The 20,444-nt window shown below is 40.9% G+C and overlaps 2 long non-coding RNA genes across 2 annotated transcripts; one reads left to right on the forward strand and one right to left on the reverse strand.

The window, feature by feature from the left end:
• Positions 1 to 11: 11 nt before the first annotated feature.
• Positions 12 to 9,284, reverse strand: LOC143473577 (uncharacterized). Its single transcript, XR_013120551.1, has 4 exons — positions 9,024 to 9,284; positions 7,978 to 8,050; positions 2,564 to 2,761; positions 12 to 2,100 (listed from the first exon to the last, which is right to left on the reverse strand). It is a non-coding gene; the product is annotated as an uncharacterized LOC143473577 (long non-coding RNA).
• Positions 9,285 to 11,149: 1,865 nt separating this feature from the next.
• Positions 11,150 to 20,434, forward strand: LOC143473761 (uncharacterized). Its single transcript, XR_013120629.1, has 2 exons — positions 11,150 to 11,313; positions 12,753 to 20,434. It is a non-coding gene; the product is annotated as an uncharacterized LOC143473761 (long non-coding RNA).
• The last annotated feature ends 10 nt before the right edge of the window (positions 20,435 to 20,444 follow it).

Here is a 20,444-nt window from a genome sequence, read left to right on the forward strand (position 1 = left end):
CAACACCTTCATGAGAGTTGCATCACTTTTATTACAAATATAGTGAGATACAAACATCACAGAGCTCAAGCTTTAAGGCCACAGTTGAATTAAGTTATTTTAAAAATAGCACATTTCAAACTGTTACAAGAACAGTAAATCACAATGAAAAATAGGAAAACAAAAAATGTTTCAAAACATATCACCTCTGAACTCATTAACCTGAAAAAGAAAAATAACCCCTTTATTACAGTACATTATACTGAGAGCCTCACTCCGGAACTGCTGCACCCTGCAGGCTGTTTTTGGTATTGCATGAACAGGAGCTTGGAAACACCACTGCGTGCAAGTATGGCTGTGTTCGAAATAGACTACTACATACTGGATACTGCATACTGGACTCAGTATATACTGGATACTGCATACTGGTCCTCGTAGTAGTATGCAGTACAGTTTCCAGTATGCGACAAAAGCAAAGCATACTACGGGGTCACGTGAACGTAGCGTTGCATGATGGGATGCAGTACACCACGAAGATAGCTCTGTTTGCGTACTGGAATATTTTGCGGAAGTAGTAGGTCATCCGGGTATGTTTCGCGTACTGGAAATTTTCATTTTGGTCACATACTGCATACGACATACTGATTTGGGGCTCGATCAGTACGCCAGTAGTATGTAGTAGACTATTTCGAACACAGCCTAAGTCTCGCTGCAGCCTGCAGGAAGGCGGAGTTGGACATCCAACCCCGCCCACATCCAACTCCACCCTCTAATGCGCTGTCCTGCGCCAACCCACTACTTCTTCATTCGAGAATAACTGTGTGGCACTTGAAAATACGCATAATAACTCACAAGTGTTCAAGAGACACGTCGTTGCGCTTAATTTACACATACCTCGTTTACTTTGTGTATCGTTCCACGTATGTTATTCATTATTTTTATTTATTGGGTGGCGAACGTAAAATGTTGACGGGGGGGGGGGGGGCGATGTAAAATGGACACAAATTAAATATTATATCGCGATCGATCGATCGTCAGTGGTTGGCGCCAGAGCGAACTAGTAACTCATTGAATCATAGATGTAGATCAGAGGTAAATAAACTACATTTTTTTCAGCGTGAGAAATCGGATGTGTGGCGTGAGAGCGTGTGAAGACGGTCAAATGCGTGTGTCTCACGCTCAATGCGTGAGAGTTGGCAACTCTGCTACTATAAGTACACAATTAAAATGGTAATGTTTACCGTTTACTGATAATGTTGGTGATCGAGAAGGGTTGGTATGTTGGTAATGTTGGTAATGGAGAAGGGGTGTAATCAGGGCTTAATTTGAGCCGGATCCTGCCGGAACAGGATCCGGGAACTCTTTCATTTTGAAGGGTGCGTTCCGGGAACTGTCTGCCTCGATCCGGTAACTTTCAAGCCTACTAATTATAAGTTATGAAGAAATCTGTCTGCGTTGAACCAATTAATTGAACAAATAATTCTATAAAAGACATTTTTAAACACAAGATCCACATTCCTAAATCACATAAGAGCTCTCCTTTTTAGCGATGCCTTTCCGTGTCTCCCCTATAAAGCTAGTTATACTTTCGTGAGTGACCGTAGCGCGCGACTCCACGCGACTCCGCACACCTCGCGCGCGTCACATTCTTTGCAGTGTCCTCCTGAAACGATATGTGGTAGTATAAAGAAACACCCCTCAAAAACGGGAAGGAACATTTACCTTACCAATTTTAATGTTGTATTGTGTTTCAGATTTGAAAAGTGCTGGAATTTATGCTAAAGTACTTGAAAATGCACTTAAAATGCACTTCTGCACTTAAAACACTTATAAAACACACGTAAATAGTTCTGGAAGTTCTGTTTACTGGGAGCAAAAACAGTCTGAGTTTCGAACGTAACATGGGCGTGGCTTCGGTCTTGAGAAGAGGGTGGAGTTGGATGTGGGCGGGGTTGGATGTCCAACTCCGCCTTCCTGCAGGCTGCAGCGAGAGGCTTCTCACTGCGTGTGGATGTCTGAGGATCCTCCCTGTTAGGGTGGCCAGCTCCTGTCTACAGCTATGAAACTCTCCCATCCACACCAACGCTCTTCAGGGCGAGACCGTCAAGATATCCACTCTGACTAAACAAGGCAATAAACAACAGAGTTTTAATCCAATGTGGAGGTCTACTCTCCCACTCTCAAAGGAACCTGTGTGTGTGTCCCAACCACACCCAAAATCCACGACAATGGGCAAAAATTAGTCTACAATCAATTATTATTTGCAGGTGTCACCTTTCAGTCAAAATAACATTTATTCTGACATGAACCAATATTAATGAATTTGAATGCATGAGTTAAGACTGCCTCAGGTAAAATCTTGTTGAATGTAGTAAGATAAGAGACTCTCTATGAGGTTGTGATGGGCTTCACACAGGAGGCAGTGGTCACTGCTGTTGTTGCCATATTTGTGAAGCTCCCCCAATGTCAGCTAACCCCGCCCCCTCACTGGTTGGCTTTGCAAGATGGTGCATGTGTTACTGGGTGAATAAAAATCCAGTGTAGCAGGGTAACCCAGACAGGAGCACTGCACTCTGCTCTCTACCTGTGTGAGGGCCAAACACTCCACGTATTTGACGGCGCGCAGGTCTCTAGCCAGCTTCTCTCCACTCTCAGGTGACAGAGGTCGCTGCTTGTTCTTTGCCAATTTTTCCACAGTGTTACTGTCATCTCTCAAATCCACCTGGGTGCCCACCAGCAGGAACGGCGTGTGTGGGCAGTGATGGGAGATCTCGGGCACCCACTGGAGGGGCAGAGCAAATAAACGCCATTAGACAACTCTGGCCAACTTGAAGGAGCCCTAGGGTTAGGGTAGGGACATTCTTCACACTAAGGGTTAGAGTAGGGACAAACCTTCACACTAAGGGTTAGGGTAGGGACATTCTTCACACTAAGGGTTAGGGTAGGGACACCCTTCACACTAAGGGTTAGGGTAGGGACATCCTTCACACTAAGGGTTAGGGTAGGGACATTCTTCACTAGGGCTGGGTATTGATTCAAATTCCAAGAATCGATCCAATTCCGATTCTGAAGATTAAGAATCGATTTTTTTCGATTTAATCGATTCGATCCAATTCGGGGTTTAGTGTTATTAAAAATGTATTTGAGCTGTTTCCTGACTGTGTACAGAAGCAACATGTTAAAACTAGTATTATATCGATATTAATCAGCAAATAGTTACTGGTAGTTGGTAGTTACTGATGGCTGGAAGACTGGTGAAAAGGGTCATCATAAATCTACCTTCAAGAAAGGTAATCCAGGACAATAAACAGAGGACATCTTTGAGGTGTCTATATCTGCAACAGTGGGCTCCTACTGGGACACTAACCAGTGCATTATTATTATGATTGAAATAATTAAGAATTCACCCAAAAGCTGTTGCTACCAAATGCATTTTTATTTTAAAAGTGCTCACACTTAATAAACTGAAAGTATAAAATGTAAATGTGTATTTTTCTTTAAAGTGAGAATATAAGAACAGAACTCTCACGTTACGGTCCCCGACCCCTCCGTTTTGGGCGTGTTAACGTCGTCTGCGTCTAATCGTCTATGTCAGTGTATCTCAGTGGGTGCGGGTGCGTCTTGTGATAGTCCTCACCTGTGGCTCGTCTCGTAATCACGTGGGGTTGATGTGGTTTGTCTATTTAATTTGCGCTCACGCAGCGTCCTGTGCTCGTCGTTGTTTGAGTCACACATGTTCTATGTAAACGTGTTTTATGTGCGCTGTCTGCGCTTCGGTAAATGTAATAAACGTAACGATTTGGAAAGTGCAAAGGATTCTGTCTCGTCCATCGCCTTGCGCCCAACGTTACAAGAACATTTAAAACTTTTTTTAAACTGTAAAAACACTGGGTAAACGGTCAGTGACACGGACTAACTGTAAATAGTCACTGACACTGGATAAACTGTCCTTCTGTTTTTAGATTGCCGACTATCGTCGTTACCGGCACTGTCTGACGCCAAGTCGTTTTACAGTTAGTCAGACCGAGCACGCCTGCGTGAATTGAGGCGGGGGTAAAAGTTCACTAAAAAAATCGATCTTTGGACGTACGAATCGATAATCAGATCATCATATGCGAATCGATTCTGAATCGGAAAATCGATTTTTTCAACACAGGCCTATTCTTCACACTAAGGGTTAGTGCAGTGGTTCTCAAACTTTTTCTGCCGTGCCTCCCTTTAGTAGATGAGAATACTTTATGAGAAACCTTTGAAATGGTTCAAGAATTCTAAATATAATTTAAAATAAATAAGGAGATGAAATATGAGAAACAGCAATACCTATGCGGCTAGTTTGCTAGCGCAGACATCACGCAGAGCACAAAGCATGTAACGGCCAGAAATATGTGTACTGTCTCTTTAAGGGAGCGAGTTGAGTGCGCGTATGGAATGTTGTTGTTTTTTAGCTTTCTGCCGTAGACCGACTCAGACCACTGCTCTTTATTTTATCTTTATTTTATTTCTGTAAGTAACGCATTCAATGAGCTTTGGACAATTCACCAGTTCATGTATGAACAGTCAAGTAGTGCTGGAGCCCAGGTTTATTTTGGTCAACCAGCAAATAAACGGACTAAGTGTAATAGCACCAGCGCGAGTACGAGTCAGTGATTCACCTCTCCTCTGTGTGCTTCGTGTTTCACTCACCTGTTAACTGTCCAAGTTCACTTCTATCCGGGACAGAGTGGATATTTAAGGTTGAACTAACTCCGAAAAGCGTTACAAGCATAGAATTAGACTGAATAGATCTGTTTTTATGGATCGGTCACATTGTCACCGATACCCGATCTAGAATTTTTTCAGATATTAATATCGGAATCGGTGCATCCCTAAAATAATAATAATAATAATCCATTTTATTTATAGTGCACTTTACATTTCAATGAAACCTCAAAGTGCTAATATTGACACGTGCACATGCATAAGCTAATATTGACACGTGCACCTTAGGCGAGATTATGCATAAGCATGACATCAGTTTCCATTCCTACGCAGACGACACTCAGCTATATTTATCGGCAAAACCCGATGATTTAGGCGCAAACAGTAAGATTGAGAAATGTGTAGAAGAGATAAAACATTGGATGGCGTGTAACTTTCTAGCACTAAATCCCGATAAAACAGAATTAATAATAGTTGGGTCTAGGGCTGCGAGAGACAAGATACATAATGTAGCATTGAATCTACATTCTTTTACTATAACCCCCAGCGCAGAGGTAAAGAACTTGGGCATCACAATAGACCCAGATCTCTCGTTCAATACACATATTAATAATATAACTAGGGTAGCGTTCTTTCACTTGCGCAACATTGCCAAAATTAGAAACATATTAAATATTAGTGATGCAGAAAAACTAATCCATGCATTCATATCCTCTCGTTTAGATTATTGCAACAGTCTCCTAGCTGGATGTTCTGGTAAATCGATAAACAAACTCCAGCTGGTTCAGAACGCAGAGTTTTAACAAAAACTAAAAAGTTTGATCACATTAGTCCCGTACTATCGTCATTACACTGGCTGCCAATTAGATTCCGTATTGACTATAAAATATTTTTATTAACATATAAAACGCTGCATGGCTTAGCTCCAGACTATCTTAGTGAACTTATTGAACAATATAACCCAGCGCGTTCACTTCGCTTAGGGCTGTCGCGGTGTAAGAATTTCCACTGCGGTAAATTAACAGGGCTCCACACCGCGATATGCGGTATTATCGCCATTTTTGTTGTTTTCACAAACATATCCTGATTTAAGTGCTATTATAAACACGTTTTTATTGCAGTTGTTATTAAGAATATTATATTTTTATAACAAAGCCGACACAGTTGTAGGACAAATTAAACAGTCCTTATTGTTAAATGCAGAGCACGTAAGGCTAATGACGTGCAATAAGAACGCTCCTTTACTCTTTCATGGAAACAAAGTCCAGCTTATAGCCTACGATTGATCTGCGCTGTGCAAAGAAGGCAAAAAAACTTGAGCACATGAGATCAGAATTCGTTTAAAAAAAAGAAGGAAAACGAAACCCTTCCTTTAGTAATAAAGTCTAGGTTTAGTCCGGCGTTATCATGTCCTTGTTACGTGCTAGGAAACCAACATGTTCACCTTATGTGGTTTCAGAGAGGATCTAAGTGGGGTAACAATGTTTCCGGCAGCACTAAAAACTCTCTCTGGTGGTGTGGGCGTTGCACAAATACACATGTACTTGCGGGACACTTTAGAAAGCAGAGGAAATCTAACCTGGTTGTCGCGCCACCAGGCGATGGGATCTGCGTTAGGGCTCGTGCAGGTAGCTCGAGCTCGGCATGTGCGCGAGCTCTCTTAGTTTCCCCGTTTCACAACAACCTTTCGCGCACAGATTTTGCATATTGCCTCGTCTAAATTGTCCGGCTCTCTCTTTTCATTCGGTTGAAAGCCGAAATGCTCCCAAACTGGCGGTCACATTTGGTTTTGCGACCAGAGTAGCCGCAATTGTTTCCATAAAAAGGCCACTCAGAAGCAACGGATACGAAAGTTTTTAAATAGTAATTAACATCCACCACACACGCAGCGAAGCGGCTTACGTGTAAAACAAGAAGAACCTTGTGGAAAAAAAGAAAACACGAACATCGCGGTGTGACGGTTGCTTGGAATTCCCTGCGGTTGGCAGGTGAATATCGCGGTATTACAATATTGCGGTTATTGCGACAGCCCTAACTTCGCTCTCAGGACGCAGGGTTATTAACTGTTCCTAGGATCAAAAAGATCACAGCAGGTGGAAGAGCCTTTTCTTTTAAAGCTCCACAATTGTGGAATAATCTCCCTGCCTCTATTCGGGACTCAGACACAGTCTCATTGTTTAAAACTCGATTAAAGACTCATCTGTTTAGTTTGGCCTTTGATTAATCTGTTACATAGTTACTACATCTCGTATCTTTTCTCCGAGGTTCACCTGGAGAGTAACATTGCAGTCGGAGCCTACAATACCAGCATCGCTGCTCCGACATGGAATGAAAGCCTGGCGTTCATCAACAGACATTTAGAGTGACAATATCAAAACCCAGAACTTTCATTTTTACCTTTACTTAGTCTGATTGTGTGATTTGTGTGTGATTTGTGTATTTGTCTGTATTTTGTGTAATTTGTGTGTTAACGGGCCGCCCAATGGAGGATGGGTTCCCTTTTGAGTCTTGGTTCTCCCGAGGTTTCTTCCTAATCCCCACCATCATAGGGAGTTTTTCCTCGCCACTGTCGCCTTTGGCTTGCTCATTAGGGTTCTGGACCCATAGTATTGTTAACCTTTTAAATCCTGTAAAGCGCTTTGTGACAACATGTGTTGTGAAAAGCGCTATACAAATAAACTTTGATTTGATTTGATTTGACATGTTTTACTTCCAAGCTCCGCGTCCCCCTGCAATAGCTCCGCGCACCACCTAGGGGGCACCTGGTCTTGTGACCGGAGGGTCGTGGGTTCGATTCCCAGACATCCAACTGTACTACAGTGCAGCTACAGCTATTCAATATTTTAGAGTGCTTTGGTTTCAAATCCCAGAACACCCTGGACACCTTTGCATGGTCCTTGTGCATTTCGAGAAGGAACTGGAAAGGCAGTGTCGCCCCCTACTGGCACAACATCCCGCAGAGGAAACTGACCCTCTCTTTGACATTCTTGAAGGAGGAGGGTGAGATGACAGAAAAGCAGAGGAGGAACACGTCAGTCTGTGGGTAACTGAGAGGTCTCAGTCTGTCGTAGTCCTCCTGGCCTTAAAGAGCAGACACAGCTAAATGAGGTGGAACACAACACACACAACCTCCTGGATGGATGGATGGATGGATGAATGGATGGATGGATGGAGAGAGAGACAGACACACGCCCTCTTGGATGGATGGACAGACACACGCACTTACACACTTGATGGACAGAGAAAGAAACAAAACCACACACACTCTCATGGATGGACAGAGAAACAGACAGAACTCACCAGCAGTGTCAAAAAGGCCCAGTGTGTAAGGTTCCCCTCCTATCATAACAGTCACAGCATAATTATCAAATACCTGGAAAACACAAATATATTTTCAGCAGTAATACAAAGTCAGTGGTTCCATTCAGGATAAGTTTATATAACTATGGCTACACACCAATGACCACAGAAATACCTGAAAAACAACCTGACTGCTGTCTTATGAATACAGATCAATGAAGGGTTTCTAATGTTAAACAGGAAAGTCAAATGTTGTGCCCACAAGGTGTTATGGAGTGCACAAAGTATTTGTCCCGTAAAGACCCGGACGCCTTGGCTCGGTTACCGTGGGCACATATTCAGAATGGAATTTGTTGGTGGTGTATGAGATGAGGAGACAGGTCTTCCCCACGTCACCCACCACCACACACTTGATCGTCTGCATCTGTATTGAAGAGACAGGGAGGACACGCCACTCACAATACTAAAACAACGCAATTAAAAAGACGGGCATCATTGATGGTCCGTCTTCCTTTTGAACTACTTCACAGACTTTACTGGGTCACGTCCCCGTCCACCAGCCCAACACCTTCAGCTTGGTGTCATGTGGAAGCCACCAGGCCACATTGTGGCTGTTAGAGCCCAGTGGGTCAAACTCTCTGTCAGGACTGAATGTCATCAAAGTTGCTGTAATCTTTCACCTGTTTCTTTAGAAATCATTTGAGTCGAGAAGACAAAATGTTACTCAAGACGTGGCCCTAAGAGCACACGTTGCATATGACTAATTAAACCTCGTCGTAAATCGTTTATTTTTCTTATAAGAGTTATTTTAACCGTAGCAAAATACAACCACAATTTATCGCCGTGTCTAACATCTCAATCTGCTTAGGTCACCTAACGTGATGTGGACTGAACCACAACCAGAATCAGCAGAACCACAACCAGAACCGTTTAAACAGGTCAACAAAGTCAGGTGAACTGTTACATGAACGAACACATATCTGGAGGTGCTATTATTGAAGCCATAATCCAAGCACACACCACAGTACAGGTAATAAACGCCTTACAGCTGTAGTCGGGCGGCTGGGCGTTGGTCGTGTCCGGATACGGCAGCACCGACACGGACACAGACGCGTCGACTCACAGCGTCCATCCAGTGTTGGACATTAGTGCCATTGGGTTGATGTAACAACTCTGATTTACATACTTCACCAAACGCGCAAAACAAATATTTGAAACTTGATGTAACTACTAATAAAAAATATAATAACCAAACATTTTAACTGCAGTACGAGCATTTTAAATCTTCCAAGAATGTGAAGCTGACAATGAAACGCTCGAACAAAAGCGATATTTCTAGATATTTAATTTCAAAATAAAAGTGCCGACCGTAGTAAAACTGTGATATGATCTGGTTTATTTCCACTAATATTTGCGCCACTTAGTTTTAATTGTTTTGATTATCAATGTAAACAATGACATGTATGCCCCAAAAGTACGTTTTATAACGAGTGTAGCCTAAATGTGACAAGTTGCAATATTCGTAATCTATGTTCTACTTATGAAATGCTATTTATAAAATGAATTGTTGCTAATGAATGTCTTGAATGTCCAGTTACAGAAACACAAAATCCTGTATGTATATATAATTTTTTTAATTGCATTATTAGCAATGATGTTAATTTGATTTAAGACAGATTGTTATGGTGCATGCTTCATAGGGAAGCTGTGATGAGCGTCATGAGTAAAAGTGCACCTATAAAATCATTGTATTGATTGATTGATTGATTTATACTTTATTGATCCCTTTAGGAGGTTCCTTCAGGGAAATCATGGTTCCAGCTGCAACATCGTTGTAATACAAAAATAAGGAAGGTAATAAAATAGTAATAGAAAGAATAAAATAGGAAAAAGATCAGGGGTGTCCAAACTACGGCCCGCTGGCCAACAGCGGCCCAATGTCGTTTTCATTCAGCAAATTCTGAAAGTACAATTGAATATGTCCCGCACAAGAAGCTTGAGCTCAACTCTCAGTTTCAACACTGGATGGAGTCAGTCATGGAAACGGTGCTTCCACTTTACAATTAAGAAAAGGAAACAATATTATCGCGAGTCACCAGAAATGGCAGCACTGAAAAAATATAAATATCAAGTGAATGTAGAAGATTTCAAACACAGTGGGAAAGAAGTCAATGGAAAGTGTATGTGTTTAATTTACAATGAAGCTGTCGCTGTGATGAAAGAGTATAAATGTTCGTCTGCATTATGAGACCAAACATCAGTTCTACACCAGTCCCGAACGAACACAGAAAGCCTAGCAAATGGCAGCTAGCCTGCAATATCAACAAGTTATTTACGTACTAACAAAATACAGGAAAACGCCACAACAGCAAGTTATGAAGTCGCTAAACTTATAACCCAGCACGGCAAACCGTTCTTAAATAGTGATTTTGATAAAGCAGTGTCTCATCAAAGTCACAGAAATAATGTGCCCGGAAAAGTGCAAGATTTCAGAACGTCCAAAAAAGCTATTTTATATTTCACCAGAAGATGAGTGTATACTATACTATACTATACTATACTATACTATACTATACTACACTATACTATACTATAGCGGCAGATGGCAAAATGCCAGTCTGAATGGTTGGACATCCCTCCATCCTCCCGAAATGCCAGTCTGAATGTTCAGGGGCCCCAAACATGTTCACCTCACCGCAAAAAGTTTGGTCACCCCTGAAATGGATATTGAAATGGATAATATATATATATCAGTGGCGGATGCTGGTCTTTCAAGGAGGGGAAGCTCAATTTCGGCTTGAGTGATAGAAGTCAGTCTCCAAACACAAGCAGCTACAACAAAAACCACCAGAAATAGAAGCTTGATTTGTCGCTAGTCATTTTTAACGAAGAAAATTCCGCTAAGGGGATTACGAAAATCTCTGATACCTACGAAAGAGGATTAGGGCCACTATAAAAATGAAAAAATGGGGCATTGGGGAAAAAAAAGGGCAGCCAGAATTCTGACTTTTTTTTCACAATTCTGACTTTAATCTCACAATTCTGACTTTATTCTCAGAATTCTGACTTTATTCTCACAATTCTGATTTTATTCTCAGAATTCTGACTTTAATTTCACAATTCTGACTTTATTCTCAGAATTCTGACTTTAATCTCACAATTCTGACTTTAATCTCGGAATTGTGGGTACTTGGAAGTCATCAGCTTAATGACAGAGACATGTAGAGGCGTGCAGTTGGTGAACCAACCTGTGGACGGAAAGTGTCTGATTTAAGTGAGTTTCTACGTGGGCGAGGGGTGCCAGAAGACACCATTTCAATAATGGAAGAGCAGAAGGTGAGTAACAAAGACAGTTTGTCGGCTGGCACATTTTTCTCGGCAAGTTACCATTACTTGTTAGCATGTTTGTTAGCTTATAATGTTAGTCAAATAGGCCACGTCTCACATTACATCGAAGTTGGTCAATTGACGGGTTTTTGAGTATTGTACTTCTTTTCAGTTTGAACTGTGTCACGTTACAGTCCCCGAACCCGTCCTTTTGGACGTGTGTTTATGTGGTCTACGTCTCATAGGCTGTGTTCGAAATAGTCTACTACATACTACTGGCATACTGATCGAGCCCCAAATCAGTATGTCGTATGCAGTATGTGACCAAAATGAAAATTTCCAGTACGCGAAACATACCCGGATGACCTACTACTTCCGCAAAATATTCCAGTACGCGAACAGAGCTATCTTCGTGGTGTACTGCATCCCATCATGCAACGCTACGTTCACGTGATCCCGTAGTGTGCTTTGCTTTTGTCGCACACTGGAAACTGTACTGCATACTACTACGAGGACCAGTATGCAGTATCCAGTATATACTGAGTCCAGTATGCAGTATCCAGTATGTAGTAGTCTATTTCGAACACAGCCCTAGTCTACGTCTGTCCGTGGGTGCGGTTACGTCTTGTGCTGATTCGTCTCACCTGTGGCTCGTCTCGTCATCACGTGGGGTTTATGTGGTTTGTCTACTTAATGTGCGTTCGCGCAGTGTCCTGTGCTCGTCGTTGTCTAGGTCTGCACGTTTACGTGTGTGTCTGAATATTTCTTGTGCGCTATTGCGCAATACATGTCAAATAAACGTAACGTTGTTGGTCTGAAACCAGCGGCCTTGTGTCTCGGCCGTCTCTCCGGCGCCACCGTTACAAACTGAGTATGTTTACTACGCAATTAAGCAGCACGTTATGTGCGCTAGCCGCTTAGCTAATATCTTGTTGAGGTAAGTGTCCTCATCCTCTGTAATGCCACAGTTGTAGAAGTATGATAAATCAATATAGTAGTGTTATTAGTAATTATAAAATCTTTTTTATTTTATACTTATTTATTATTTTTCTTTGACATGGAAAATCTTAGTTTTTTATAAGTAATACAATTTTCATTTAAAAGCAAAATGGATGGATATCAATTAGACTAACTTTACTTTCCACATGGTTTAAATTACTGGGGAATCTGGTTCCCTCTTTTTGGGCAGAAAGCAGTGTTCTGAATTTGTGAAGCTATCATGATAATAGTTTGTGGAATTACTGAACACCCAGAATAAATGATTACACTTATTGGTGATGGCTGGTGAAAGTGCTACTTTGTAGTTACTGCTTGTTATTAGATTGATTAGAGGTCACTTGAATGAAAATTCCTGCTGTCTACTGATGACTTCATAAGCCTTAACTTTGGCAAGAGTTATTGGTGCACCTTTTGTTTCATTATTTTATTCTGCGCTACTTTCTTTGTAGGATGAACTTGATGAAGTTGTGAATACATGGAACTCCCACAAAATTCGACCAAGATCAAGTGGTGGTGCTGCACCGGGCCGGCCAATCATGATGTACTCATTCCCAGAGCTGCACAGTGCTGAGGACAGACTGAAACCTATTCACATGGAGGAGCTCACTGTTTGTATGGAAGAGTACACTCTTCACAAAAGGTCGATTTCCCTGTGATGAAACTGTCTTTGAACTTTGTTGTCTACGTATGGTAGAAAATGAATGGGATGCCACAGTAGATCCACTTGCCACAGCTGACCTGTATATCAGGTTAAGAGAAGAACTCCATAGTATTTAAGAGATGGTGTTGGAAAAAAGAAATTTAAAGGTGAATAACTTAATGTTTAAACTTAATGTTTTCCTGAAAGGCTATGGAAGAGCAGAAGTGAGAAGGCCTCAATGGCCTTGAGGAGAATAGAATGGGCCTATTCAGTGTAAGCTGCAAAACAAGCAGTTTGAGATAAGGAGATGGATGGCTAGTGAAGAGCAGGGGGGGCTCTAAGGAAGAGTAGCAAAGGTGGGGGCAGATATCGAAACTTAGAGAAGAGGTATGAAAGGGAGGACATCGCCCAGCACGAGGACTTTTTGCTTGGACGCTGCTGAGATCCACTTGGGTTAGGTAGAGTTCTAGGCAACTAGTACCAGTGCACTGGAGAGTTTGTACCACGTATACTTTGACTACATTGTATTCAATTATATTCCATATAAATTAATCTAAAAGAACTTTTGGTGTTAAGACTTTGCTTGGGAAATCCAGTCAAAACCAATCGGTTCATCGGGGCAGTGTTGGGGCCTATCTGGGTCAAGAAAAAAATATCCCAACAAATGGTAGCAGAGGATGGTTTTGACTGGAGTCGAATTCTGCAATTAAGATGAGAGAGGAGGTCAATCCGTCCGTGAGGTGACTGAACTAAGCCGCGCGGCCTGTTAAAAAGGTAAGGAGCCATTCTCTCCTATTGACTGATTTATCATAGGCGAAATTAAAGTTCAGTCACTGAATGGTCGAGGCGAAATACTCTCTGTAAATTTAGTATTAAAATTGTATACGTGTTACAAACTCGATATATAGACAGGAGGATTGCCCTACGACTCATAAAGTCGTAGGAGGACGCCCTGTAAACTGCAGTAAATTTGGCAGGTAGCCCGATTATTCTTGGAACAATCGGAGGTCGCGCCGTTTGTTATTTTAATTAAGGCAGGTAGCCTGGAATTCTGTGAATTCCGGAGGACGCGCCAGTTTATTATTTTAATTAAGGCAGGTAGCCTGGAATTCTGCGAATTCCGGAGGTCGCGCCAGTTTATTATTTTAATTAAGGCAGGTAGCCTGGAATCCTGTGGATTCCGGAGGACGCGCCATTTTGATTATTGGGGGCCCCGTGTGTTTTGTTAAAATTCCGTGTGAAGTTGGTGAAATTGCAGCTGTGTGTGTGTGTGTGTGTGTGTGTGTGTGTGTGTGTGTGTGTGTGTGTGTGTGTGTGTGTGTGTGTGTGTGTGTGAATCTGCAGTGTTCGGTTGATTCCCATGTATTGTGTGGTTTTATGCTGACTAAAGGCCTATATAAATTGTTGTTAAACAACGATGTAATAAACATTATGAGTCTTGTTTTGAGAGACTTTTTGATCTGGTGAAATATATGAGCTTCAGAGAAGGAGGACTTAGAACCTGGTAAATCACATGAGCCTTGAGAAAGAGGTGTTCTATAAATTAGGACCACACCCATGAGCCTCAGTTTGAGGACTTAGAATAATAAATAAATATAAGCCTCTTTCCAGGGACTTAAAATCTAGATAAAATCTATGAGCCTCTTATGCGAGGACATTTGAACCCCTGAGTAAATTGCATGAGCCCCCAAGAAAGACGTTCATCATTGTGTACACAAGCACAAGAGAAACATTTCATAAGAGGTTAAAGAGTAAAACAAAAATTATTGCATTATTTTCATGCATGAAATTATAATTTGGTTTGTGACACTGTAGACGTGCGATTTAAGTGCTGGAAGTGAAACTCGCGCGAGCTGTGTTGAGCTGAAGTTGTTTTGGAGTGTGGAGATTTTAACTTGTGTCTGTCCGCCCTTGGGGTGTGCGCTGGCGAATTTAAGCGCTTGCGAACACGACAATAAAGTAATAACGTTTACTGAATTGATTCTGGGGTATTAAAGCGCTAGTGAGTACAACGAAAAAGTGATAAAATTTACTGCATCGAATTGAAGCAAAAGTGAATTGGGTGTAGTTTGAAAAATTGGAGTTACATCATGGATAATATTAAAGGTTTAGAGGATTATTTAGTTGATACTATGGAGAAGCGCGCTGTGCCGAAAGTGAGATCGGACACAGTGGTGGATGTTAAAAGGTGTTTTGAGAAAATGCGATCCGAAGGGTTGTGGCCAGACCCGGACGATCGCGGTATGTATAAAGTGGATTGGGAACATATTGAGAAGCACTGAGTTACACAAATCAATAAAGAGAAAAGAAAATTAGAAACTAGTGGAGTTTTGACAAAAAAGAAGCGTAAAAACCAACTGGAAAAAGCAGAAACTTATGCCATATGTAAGAACATTCAGAAAAAAATTGTCTAAATATTAACTCCAAAGAAAAGTCTGAGACCAAAAAGGCAGACTCTCCTCAGCCCCTCCCTAGATAGAGGCTGATGGCGCCTTTGTTTGTGGGAGAGAGATGAACAGTATGTATGTGTGTTTGTGTGTAGTGGGTTTGATAGACGTGCGTGTGAGAAAGATGTATGTGTGTCTGTGTGTGTCTGTGTGAGTGAGTATTCGAGAAAGATGTACAGTATGCATGTGTGTGTCTGTGTGGAGTTTGTATGGTAGAGATGTATGAATGTGCGAGTGTGTGCGTGGGGGACAGAGACACTCACTGTCTCCCTGACTGGAGAATCCTTGTTCAAGGCGAGACACGGCAGGCAAAAACATTGTTTTATCATGCACTGGTCAATTTTGAGGTTTTAGGCTATTTTGATTCTGTAACATGCATTATTTCAAAATGTTGGAAAGAAAATGTCCAAGTTAAACGGTGTTTATTTATCTAAACTTTGTCTGGATGCGCCTGTAGATTTTTTCTAAATTCATGAAAAGTTAGCATCATTACGGAGCATGAACAACATCGTGGGTATCGTTGTAAAGCTCTCTTTCTCGCGAACAAGAATAACTGATTCAAATATGGTCATTTCCTTTTCTATCAGCAACCAATCGTGAAAGAAAAGAGGGTGATTTAAACGCAAGCCTGACATCTCGTTGCCAGGTGTCGATTTCTGAGAACGTGATTGGTTCAGATGGGTCACGTGGTCACATGCACTTACATTTCCTGGTTTAGCTTTTCAGTATCTTTATAATATAAAACGCCGAAAGTATTACTTTTAACAGCATCACAGAAAAGACAAAAACTGTCACTTGTGAGAAGATGTAAGGGAAAACTTGCAAAAACCAATTAGATAATGAAATGCTTTCACGCAGTGCATCGATGCGTAAGCTGTCCATAAGAAATAAGTAGACTTTGGATAGCGGGGCGGACCGATGCGCAGCACAGCAAAGCGCGTTTGAACTAATTAGTGGATTAATTTGTCCTAATTGTGTAGGTACAGGGCTTAAAATTAATATCAGACCACGGGGTTTGCAGCAGTTTGAATTTAGAGTGGAATATGTGTGAAAGAGATACCACAAAACTATATACATCAATGCGTCTTAAAGATGTAACTAGAGAAGATGTGGCATTTGAAGTGAACGTGTGAATGATGCTCTTAGCACATGAGTTAGGGTTGGGACATGCAGGTTTACAAAAATAATACAGGTATGGGACAGGGTTGAGATCAGTGACTGTTGAGATAGACAAGAAGCTGATCCACAGACTAATAAAGTGCCCTGACTTTCAATTTGTTGTCAGTTTTACTTTTACACTACAGATTTTTATTTAGTGGCAGAATGGACAAAACATTAAGTTTAATACAAATTACGAATAAGAGTGAATGAATACAATGTTTTATGAATAAAAGTTTTAAACACATGCCTATTTTATGTTATGTAAAAGTAAAAGTAAAAAATAAATGCACCAGTTAAACCTGAGGGGATGAACAGGTAGTGATATCCTAAACATTTAATTTTATTGGTAAATGCAGGGTTGAGGCAGCAGCAGGTATGACCATTTCTACCTTTAGTGAATGTGATTCTGCCATGCTGACTAGTATGGAGAGGTTGTGGCTGCAGAGCACAATCTTACTGTCAATGTAATGAACCTGATATGATCAGAGTATCAAAAGCAGAGGCCGTAACATCTGACATGTCCGCCAGCGTGAAACATAAATGCAATCCTGAGCACAGTGTGTGCGCTGTGTTTCCATTCTATTGAAGTTAAAATTAGTCATTACATAGTTCTGTTTTGCTGTTGTTTGTCTTTCTATCGTTGGGGATAATCTATATCACTGCTGATAACTATATGATTAGATTTTGAGTAAGTAAACAATGGTTTCCAATACAAATCCATTAAATTTCAAAATGTATATCTTTATGTAGTTAGTATGTATATATGTAATTTCACAGTGATTGCTATTGGATAAAATTTTTAACCTAGCCACCTGTAGAGTCTTGCCTTAAGTGTGATTTGGACCATCCAAACAAACGAGTTTGTGTGAGAGAGGACAGTTTGCTGATGATTGATGTATTTTTGTGTGGTTTGACCGAATAGTGTCTGATTTATGTCAAGTTAAACACAGAGGCAAATTGTGAAAAAGCCAATTCTGATTGAGAGAAATTAACATGGGAGCTAATGGGGCAGCTTTCTGTGTTTAGTGACAAACAAATGCTCATAACTTTAAAACTGATTGATCAAATTATTAGATATCTCTGCATGCCAGAAAGGACAGGTTTATCTGTCATTTAAAATTTAAATTGAGCTTCTAGGTGAATGTGTAAGGATTTTACAGCAGTTTATCCAGGAGCGTTTTGATCACTTTCGTGCCAGCACACTAACTGGCAGTTAATATTTGAATTTATGAACATTACACCATTCATTTTAATGGGGTTTTCTTATTTTTAAACTAAATTTGATTAAAATCTAAAAACTATAATCAACTCCATAAACAGATAGCACACCTGTCAGAGCAGAGACCTCAGAAACGAAGTTGGAACAGAGTGTACATTAAGCGGTTTGGGTTGAATTAATTGAAAAATTTGGAGAAGAATAATAAGAAGAAGTATGAGGAATAACGATATAGTGCTTTTCAAGCACTATAAATACATAACATTAATAGTTAAAATTAGCCATACACTCCGAACCGTCAGAACACATACTTAAATGATGTTAGATCCATGCAGACACTATAACACAGTCTGTGTGTGAAGTACTGCTTGCACTGATTAGTAACTAACTGTAACCATATTGAAGATATTTTTCTGCAAGACTGAAGTCTTCTGTGCAGTAGCAGAGTTAGCGATAATACTGATTATCCATTTCTATGCACCCAAGGTTGAATCCCAGGAAAACTGAGAACTGCTCCTGGGAAGCAGCATCCTTAGTTTTTTCTATACACACTTTGACTAGAAAGAATCTGGACTGAGAGAGACAGTTCAGAGTTATTAAATGAAGTGTAAGCTTAACATCATAATTCACATAGTTCTATATTTTGTAACTCTCTTGCTATCAAATAAATACTGATTAATACATTATAAGACCTCAACTTGCATGACATCAATTCCACAACAGTGGTATGTGATGTGGAGAAAGCCATAAGGCAAGAAGAAGATGAGTTAATGAAAGATGAGTTACTCAAGCTGTTAAAAGAGAAATAATTAAAAGCCCAAGAAATCAGAGACAGTCAATATTGTCATTGACAAAGCCCACAACAGTATCTGAAATGATGTCCTTATTAGGCCTGACAGGCTAATGGCGTAGCTATATACCTAACTATAGTGATTTGGCTCACAGTCTTAGGAAACTAACAGTGTCTAAGGGTCTGAGTAACGGGAAAGTGGACCTGGACTGGACGGTTGAGGCAGAGAGGGATTTAACAACTTTGAAACAAGCACTTGCTAGCGCAACTGAATTAGCTGCACCAGATTACACTAAAACAATTAACCTTAATGTTTCTGTAAGAGACAATTTTGTAAATGATTGTCTCTTACAGTAAAAGGGGGAGGGTGAAGAAAGCAGGAAAATTTTATTTTTTCATAGTTCAAAGCTGGATCAACCAGTAATAGGAACAGGACCATGCACAGCATACATGGCAGGACTCACCACAGCAATAGAGAAAACAGCACACTTGGTAATGTCATCCACTAATAATCAGCACCAATCACGGGGTAATGGCGTTCATAAACTCACAAGCCTTTTCTTTATCAAGAGCACAACAGAATAAGATAAAAGCCATATTCACACAGCCACACATCACATACAATACTGAGTCAAAATTAGTGAATCTGACTGATAACATTGAAGTAGCCGAAGATGCGACACCACATGACTGTGCTGACGCCACAGAAAGACACATTCAGCTCAGACCAGAACTGCACAAGGTCAGAATTACTAAACCAGGAGCATGGGAGCTCTGTTCAGATGGGAGTTGTTGGAGACAAGGTAACGAACTGAAGGCCTCTTACACTGTGGTACAAGCATGTGGGGAAGAGTGGGAGGAGGTGGAATCAGGAGAGATTCCACAACCAGCCTCAGCTCAACTGGCAGAAATGGTCGCACTAAACCAAACTGGCCAAAGCATTTAGCGCAAAGGGGGACATGGACTGGGTACAGGCACTAACACTAGTGCTGATTTCCATGAGAGCAACCCCATGGGAGAATACAATCTCTCTCCGCATCCCTGTCCCGATAGTAGTATTTAGATGCCACACCATGTATGTAAATACACAACAATTGCAAATACAGAGCTATTTTTGTAGTGAACTTTTTGTAATATACTTAATATTTCAAGATTTTAATTACTGTTATTACTTGTCACAGTTTTCGTTCTTTCGTTCATTTTCGTTAAGGATTATAACCTTGGTATTAACCACGATTGTTGTTAAATGTGGATGTTGTATAACATGTATCAGAGCTCTCGCCCAAAGGTTGAGCAGTGTTGTGATCGAGAAGGGGGACACGAAGAACCCACCGCCATATACCATGCCACTGGTGACGGCGGATGATGATGACCTATCATCCAAAGAAGACAATTCTGTGTGAAAAACTTGTTGTTTTTGATTAATTATGCTTGCTTTGTAGGTATTGGCAGCGTCTGCGACTGATGAAGAATGAAGACGCACCACATATTAGAGCACAACCAACAGTACATGAAAGCCAATCCACTAGTTTAAGAAGTAATATGCATGACACATGGGCACATTATTAGAACGGGTCGAGGTGATCTCCCACCAGGCGGGACCTGGGTCTCGTGGACAACGTCAAGTCACGAAACCGTGGGAGATGAAGGGGGGCATCTCCAAATAGTCTGAAAGGTCTCGGCCCACGACAGGGGAGTGATCCAGAACCCACAAATCACATTAAAGAACACATAGACATTGTACTAACTGACATAGTCACACTATGAATGTATACACATTTAGGGATTTTTATGATTGTCTTTCTTTTAAGAAGTGCACTGGGCTAGATAAAATTTTGTATTAGACTAGAGTTAGACCAATGTTTTGGTCTAAAAGGGGGAATGTTG

This window comes from Brachyhypopomus gauderio, chromosome 13, assembly GCF_052324685.1.
Source record: "Brachyhypopomus gauderio isolate BG-103 chromosome 13, BGAUD_0.2, whole genome shotgun sequence".
Taxonomy (NCBI): Eukaryota; Metazoa; Chordata; class Actinopteri; order Gymnotiformes; family Hypopomidae; genus Brachyhypopomus; species Brachyhypopomus gauderio.